This window comes from Thermobia domestica, chromosome 9, assembly GCF_964235325.1.
Source record: "Thermobia domestica chromosome 9, izTheDome1.hap1.1, whole genome shotgun sequence".
NCBI lineage: Eukaryota > Metazoa > Arthropoda > Insecta > Zygentoma > Lepismatidae > Thermobia > Thermobia domestica.
In genome coordinates, this window is record NC_137462.1 from 175243647 (window position 1) to 175252424 (window position 8778).

The window sequence follows — 8778 nt, forward strand, 5'->3', positions numbered from 1 at the left end:
CACAGAGAACACCGCTTCATCTGATGACAGGGGCTTGCTTACTTAAGATGTATGACTCCTATTTCATCCATACGCAATAAAAAAAAAAAAAAAGGTGGCTTTGTCAATTCAATACAATGGTTCTGTGTTACTCTAGTTGTGTTAAATTTTGGCAATGGCTGGTGGTAGTTTAACTTCATCGAATTTTGGAGTAAATTGTTAAAAGAGGAGTGATTAAATCAACTACCTGATATTGTGACTGGTAGTATGGTATTTTAGTAACTTCATTGGATTGTTTTGTATACAGTTGACAACAAATAACTCCGTTATCTATTATTTTAACAGGGGCAGTGGTCGCAGCATGAGTAGTACTTTACCGTGTTACCTCAACAACACAGGCCCGACGGTATTAGTGTCAAAATAACACCGCAGTGGTGTTTAAGAGCCAGACGAATGAACGAAGAAACGTAAAGGAACACCACCACGGTATTCTTTCAATACATACACTGCATTAGTAACAATCTAGCTACCATGGTGAATGTAACCCCTTGAGATAGTAATATTGATATTATTCGTTACATCTCTTGTTTCCTATAGCAGGGTCAACAAGTGAAAGTCTCTGACAGCTCACAGTAATGTTGCCACTACTCACATGTCATTGCTTTTTTTCGGTGCATCTATAATGGCAATTTAGTTAACGGTGTAAGACAGAGTGACTGGTTTGTAATACTAGTACGAAAGTAGGGGCTGTATTGTCCCAACACATGTAGTAAGAAACGTCAGAGACCATTTTTTGTTGGCCCTGTTATAACAGCAATGACTGAACAGGTTAAGAATCTAAGGCGTTATGTTGATATATTTAGTTGTTTCTTGAGGAAATGCACTTTTAAATAAACCTTTAAACAGGAAGACTTAACATTTATGGTTACAAACACCACATTGTGCAAAACCACTAACCGACCTGTGCTGTCACCACTAAAAAGGAAGAAGTGATCCAACTGAAGCAGTACATGACGCGGGACGTATCGATATCTATTATTTTGTCTGCAATTTTCCAAGTTGTAGGGTTCTGAAACTTAACAAAATGGATAGTAATAATGACAAATTTATTTCTTTCAGGAGCCTTATTCCGTATCAGTCCTCTCAAAATGTGCAGACCGCAACACAAAAATGAAGAAGCTATTAACTGTACAGCACGAAATGTGTTCCCTATTTTAAAATGTTTTTCTAAATATTTTTGCATGCAAAACACGAATATGCGATTAGTTTATTTGTATCATGCAGCTTTCAGTAAAACCCCATCTTTATATATTACGGGTATACAGGACCAGATTTCCATGTTTTGCGTCCATGGGTCCTAGCGAAATTGCCGTCCCTAACCACATCAGTCCTAATATTTCGACACATAGTTAAAAAATGTAGTAAGATTTCACTGATTTACAACACGGAGTACTGTGTAACAAGTATTCGACAGCCGATACATTCGCACAAATAATAAGTGCTACTCTAATCCTATCCAATAACAACCACAGTTAAGAGGCGTAGTCCTAAAGCATCTCAGTCAGCTCTGACTAATACTATTCGTTTATTAAAATGTTTTGTGTATTGCAGTTGATACCAATAAAAAAGAAAGAAGGAAGTTAAAAAATAACAATTCAACGAACTTTTTTCGGTGATCAGTTGTTTCCAATGTGTGTGTGGGTGGCGCGCAGTTAGACAAAACATACACAATCACCCGGCTCCATTACTCTCTTGTTTTCGTACGTAGTACTTCTATGGCTGTAGAGAGAGGGACTACATAACTGCGATTCACCACGTTCAAGAATGTCTTTCTTTTCTTAAGAGCAGTGATTTAAATAAATGTAACTGACTTTTCTTGCCGAAGCAAAAATGGTGCTAACGTAGGCCATACTGCTTGAAACCGAACGAAATAGCTCTGGTGGTAGAGTGTTGGGTTCGCATTCGGAAGGTTGTGGGTTCGATCGTCACCACCGACCATCCTAACTGGGATTTTCCATATTTCTTTCCCTCGTATATCAAATGGCCTCCGATGGGGGCGCGGTGGATTAGTGGTAGAGCGTTCACCTCCAGTGTTTGGGGTCCCTGGTTCGGTCCCAGCTCGCGCCGTGTGGAGTTCGTGGTGGACAAACACCGTGCTCGTGGATTTTCTCGGGGTTCTCCCACTTTCTTCATTCCACCATTTCACTCATATCTCATGATCACCATCTCCTTTAGCCTAACCGGCATAAGCGTGGGACGTAAAACTTACAGATTTCATTTCATTTCAAATGGCCTCCGAGCTGTATTTCGTATTTGTTGAATAAATAAATACATGATTACACAACAATTTGTGAAAGTACGAGTGTCGAGCTGCCTACTGCTGTCCTTTTCAGCAGACCCACCGACAACTGCTCAAACCATCATAATAACCGACTGACTTATGACTATTTGCTACGACTAGTGTGCTACAATATCATCGTAGTCGTGGTCATTAAAAAAAATGACTCGCTTATTTTTTGAGTCGTTGGCGAAATATGTATTTTGAATGGTTTTATTGTTTTTCATATATATATATATATATATATATATATATATATATATATATATATATATATATTTAAATTGAAGCCCTGGTCCTGGGCCTATGTGGCCCATGCCTAAATCCGGCCCTGCGGGTATTAAGTAAGAAATAATTGTGAATTCGTTTAAAGGTTTCATTGCTGTTGATAAAAGTGATGTCGCTATCTGCTTAGCATTATATATATATATATATATATATAAAGCTTTTTTCACAGCCCTTTGCACCTTTCAAAAACAAACCGCGTAACTTTATGTTGTATCACTGCGCGCACGACTACTTGCTGATTGGTGAAGAGGAAATTGTTTCGTCTGTTTCCCGCAATATTTCTGCTGCAGCACGTGCATGAATTTCTGCTACTGCGGTGTACATTACTCGTCTCACTCTCACACCATTGCCGTGATATAAGGCAAAATACCCAATACTATATAATCCCTCCTCCTTTAAGAGCAACAGAACATTGTTATTTTTCTCCAAACAGTAATTATGGATGAAATTACAATGAGTTATGTCAAATTATCAATTGAACGATAAAGAGATGGCGCTGGTATGTAACAGCAAGCATATTTATCATTATGGGAGATTATTTCTTTTTCATCTATTATCTAAATCATTAAGCATATCCATGAAAAACAGATGGTAGTTTTCCACCTTTAGTTCAACTTATTGATGTGCTTTCTTAGCATGCGAATGTACAAATACTAACTTCAATACTACAAAGTAAGTAAATAAATATTCTATGAGAACATGAATATTAGCTATTATAGGTCTTAATTTTCTTCAAGTGAATTGAACAACGTTGATATCGTTTGATAAAGTATTTGCTTTTCTTCTGCACTTACGGGTTTGCCTTGTTTATGTTTAACAGAATAACTCGGAGCAGCAGGTAACCTGCTGGCTTCCTTGGGCGACATCTTTAAATTGTGGCGCGCACTTCTTGTGTTTTGTAATTTGTTGTAACAGTTTTCCCTTACAAATTCGATTTTGGTTCAAGATTTCGATCCCATATAGATACATACTTTGAGTCGAAACCTAAATGTTCTTACTGTGCCTTAACAATACATGAATTACCATAATACATTGCATTTGTTGTGTACTATTTGCTCATGGAAGAATAAACTGTTATTAGTCTCATTTTCAATATTGCTAACACATAGTTATTTTTCACTTTTTCACAAAGAATGATTGTCAAACAGTCGTGTCATTTCATGAAAATGGTCTAAGAACATGAAAAAGAGAAATCAAGTGAACTCGCTGTTTTTATTGAAGATAATAAGTTCCTTATAGTATTTCAGATCTTTGTTTGATCTTTCATTAGAGATGAGTCAATTAAAAAAGAGAGAGTGAGGGGGATAGAGAGAAGTTAAAGAGGATAAAACCTGTTTTAGTGATTCACTACGAAGTAATATGAGGCTAATTTTTTCAGTTATAATTTGTATATCGCCTTTTTAAAATGCGATCAGAATAAATGACCATTTAAAAGATGCAAAAACCGAATATTCGGTGCCAGAAATGAAATAATGTACAAAGGAATCTTCAACATTTAAGAATTTTTATAAAATTGGATAGGAATGTTTATAATTTTTGAGTCTATTTTTTTTTCTGGCTGCTGTGAAATTAAGAGGAGGTACTATGTGCATGTTAAATAATGTGTCTTTATACCTATGTAGAATCTAAAAAGTTTCTTGGAATTTGTTGAATAAGATGTCGATAGAGTCTTCATACTCTCATGACTGATATTAGTTTATGGCGTAATTTTTCTGTTAGATATCGAATGAAAGGATAAGTCACGAGGATTCAAAATACATTTTATAGGTATTTTATTACATATAACAAAGGAAATAAAATAATAAATTCTTTATTCAATAAATAAGTAAACTCAGTAGCTTTCAAGTTCTTGCAGAATGAACAATTGCTTGTTCCAAACACTCGCTCGCCTATAATGGAAACGTACAAGGAGCTCAATTTTGAAATGAAATGAAATGAAATTTTTCGTGTTTTACGTCCCACGTTTATGCAGGCTAGGCTAAAGGAGACGGTGACGATGAAAACATGAATGAAACGTTGGAATGAAGAAAGTGGGAGGAAACTGAACGACCCAGAGGAAACCCACGCACACGGTGTTTGTCTACCACAAGATTCACTTGGCGCGAACTGGGATCGAACCAGGAACCCCATGTGCCAGAGGTGAACGCTATACCACTGAGCCAGTGCGGCCCCCCAAGAGCTCAATTTTGAATAAAAGTCGTGAGTACAACTGCACATGTTTCTAGATTTGATAATTATCTCCTTTGTGGCTATATGATCCGCGTACTCGTCGTCGGGCGGGAGACCCGCGTTCGATTTCCGGAGGACTTTCATGTAGTTCGGATCACTCGTTCGGCTGTAGGTCCAAATCTTATAGAACCTTGTTGTTGAAGGGGATGATAAACTTTAATCCAATCATAGATCTGCTAGTAGGAACACTAAGTCATCATGTAATAGTGGCTCTGAATCCTAACATTTTAGGTAGATTCTCAGCTAGAGGAAACGTGGAGTGGGGATAGTAAGTTTTTGCATGGAGCGGCATGACATGCATTTGCATGGAGCGGCAAGTTTGGAGGGTCCGGCAATTTCTGTCATAAGTATATTATTTAAATGAAATATTTCTTGTTGGAAACAGACTTCACGATGATGGTAGTTACATTTACTAAGCTGATCTTCTATTTGAATTCTACATTCATAAATTATATTTAGGTTGCATTAGTTTAAGGTCACATGGACAATGCTAAAGCAAATGGTCAAATAAATCCGAGCACAAATTGCTTGATTGTTGTCAAATGCAAGAATTCAATTCTCGAACAGTAGTGAATATCTGTTCCATTTAGTAAGTTATCACAGTTTTGATATGAAACTAGTCTTGTTTTTGTCAGAAACGAGTTCCTTATCATTGGAGATAGAGGCAAGTTTAAAAAAAAATGTTAACAGATGTAGAAGAAAAATCAAGAAATCAAGATATAAGAGCTAGTTGCACTGATATTGCAAACTGCTACATTGAGATTGAAGCTTGATATTGATTCTATAAAAAGGATTACCATCTTTCCTCTGCAGATGTGTTTGCTTTATCTTTCACTATCATAATAGATTAATATTTAAATAAAAAAAAACAGACACAATTGTATTGTATATTTAGAAAGTATTTAAGCCTTTCTGAGTGCGACTGCATTTACATTCCCCTTCGTTGTTCATACTGGAGTAGCATACTTAAAATAATGACTTTTAGGCCAGTTTTAGACGAAAGCATTTATCGTAGCATTTCTCGTAGCAGATGTGCTGCCAAAAATCTCGTATAATATTCTATGGCATGAAAAGTATATTGTGCTTTTACATGGTAGCATTTTGATAAGCATTTTGTCGTGACGTAGCAAACAAATCACTGGAGAAGAGCGCAATAATGGCTCCAAAACTAAAAACATATTTCAGTCACTATTTCTTCTAAAGCCCGTTTTCGCATATGGTTATTATGATACAAAGGACTTTTAACGGTTCAGTTATACTATACAGATCCATAGATTTTTAAATTTACAGAAGAAATTTCTAATGTTTTAATAGAGTAGTGTATAAGTAATGAAAATATGGTGTGCACTTACATCTGAGATGCGTATTTATGTGGAAATATAGAAATTAAAGTCGAACCTGAAATGCACGTAATTTTCAATAAGCTGCCATAAAATTTTGGCAGGTCTGTAACTTCCCCATTTTGTATCGAAAACAGAACCCAACCATCCCCATCGGGGATTCTAACCCATTCCCACTACTTACTTCTCCTCCTCCTACTAGTACTACTACAACTATTATTCTTACTACTACTACTACTACTACTACTACTACTACTACTACTACTGCTGCTGCTGCTTACTAGTACTACTTACTCCTCCTCCTCCTCCTCTTACTACTACTACTACTTATACTATGGATCCGTATAGTAAAACTACATGTTACTACCTGTTAAAGTGAACCTGCACCGGAGAATGCAAGAGCACACCAATAAATGAAACGAGAAAGTTTTTTTTTTTTAATGAATTTCTGTATGTATCCGTATAGTGAAACTGCACGTTTTAACTTTGTACAAACAAGGATGTTCCTCATATTTTTTTAATCAACATAATAATAGTATCCCTACTCTAACTTTTTTCTTTACTACAGTTCAATTTCCCACACATCGCTTCCTTTTAACACACCACGGCGCTGCAATCGGAGCAGAAATGCTGGGAAAAATGCTACGAAATAGAGCAGGTTCTATCTACAAGAAATGCCATAGGATATGCCATGGCATGGGAAATGCTATAGCATTTGCTACTTTACACGGTAGGATATCGATGATACGATTTTTGCTACGAGAAATGCTACGATAAATGCTTCCGTCTAAAACTAGCCTTAAGATTTGTTCTTTCTGGAGAAATGGGGAGGGGCAAATTATGCCGTTGCACGGGACGACAAATTGCCTAGGGCCGGCCCTGATGACATGTATATACAAGACATGAATATAGGACGACACAATTTGAAGTAATGCAGGGTGTTTCAAAATTAATATTAGGGTTTTGAAACTTTGTAGTATCTATTACAATTAATTTACAATTATAAATATTATATGAAATGAAGCAACTCAAACTGTTTTGTACGCACGCATGCACATGTGTTGTTTCTCCTGTCTGCCTTTAGAAAGAGCAAGTAGCAAAGATGGAGACTATAGAGCAGGAAGCTTTTTGCGTTTTAATAAAGACTGAGTCTGTAGTTACAGTGCAACCGTCTGTGTGAAGAATATTAAGGAGACGCTTGCAACTACGTCCTTATCGTTTGCAGTTGCTATATGTCTAAAGCCTACAGACTACGGTTTACGTGCGAATTTCGCAAGTGAAATATTACTCCATAGCAATGAAGATTTTGTCTTCAGTGATAAATCGACATCACCTAAGAGCTAATGTGAACACTCATAATGTTTGCATCTAGCCGTCAGCAAATCCTCAGGAGATAATAAGTTGAAACGAGACTCCCCTAAATTGAATGTGTTTTGTGCCATATGGCGGAAAGTTTATGGGCCTTTCTCGCCTGTCGACTAGAACACTTGTAGCAAAGACTGTTTCAGGTGCTCTTTTACTTGATGTATTGTTTATAATTGTACGTAAAATGTAATAAGTACTACGAAGACTTAAAACTCCGATATTCATTTTGAGACACCCTGCATTTCTCACCAACAGTGTTGGAACTAAGATGTAAAAAGGTGAGAAAATTTTCCTGTAATGTTATTGTTTACGACAACGATATTATTAATAGTCGAGACTATAACTACAACAACAACACGGGTTAATAGTCAAAAAATATAATCAAATGTACACTCGTAGGTCTAACCCTTTCGGACCCAGGTGGCCAAACTGGTACACATGGGTGTGTCACTTTTTTAATGTGCTCCTGTGTGGACACTAATTAAGATATCGGGATATTTATTTTTGCCAAATATGGTTGGACCATAGTTTGTCATATTAATTTCTTTTTCTTCTAGTGTCGAATTCCCTTCTCAAATTTCACCCCAGTCAAAAATTCGGGAATTTTAAAATTTCCTTTACTTCTTTTTTCCCTGTAGCTTCCTTCGTTGTAGAGAGACCCAAGCGGCACACCGACGTCGAAAAGACGTGGTTTTTTTGGTGTAAAACACCGTAAAATACACCGAACATGACGTGATTTACACGTCTTTTCCCACGTGGAAATGTCCGGGAATATGACGTGATTTTTATGACGTCTTTTACACGTCATAGAATATGACGTGATTTTTATGACGTCTTTTACACGTCATAGAAATGACGTGTAAATCACGTCTTTTTTACGTGATTTCCACGTGTAAATCACGTCTTTTTCACACCTTCATGTGAATTGGAAGGGGGGCGTTCTCGAAATGAGGCGGCGAGAAGCAAAGGGGTGTAAGCGATATTTGCAATAAAGTATGGATGTCTCAAAAATGGATTCTGCACAGCTAAATATACAAACTGGATGGTGAAGCTCGTCGCAGTCCAATAGAAAGTCTACCCATGAATGCTCTACGCCGAACTTCATTATGCAGTTTGTATATTTTGCAATGCAGAATCCATTTTAGAGACATACATACTCTATTGAAAATGTCACTAACATCCCTTTGCTTCTCGCTACCTCAAATGTCATGGAAGTCTGACAGGATTGTTCAGTTCCAA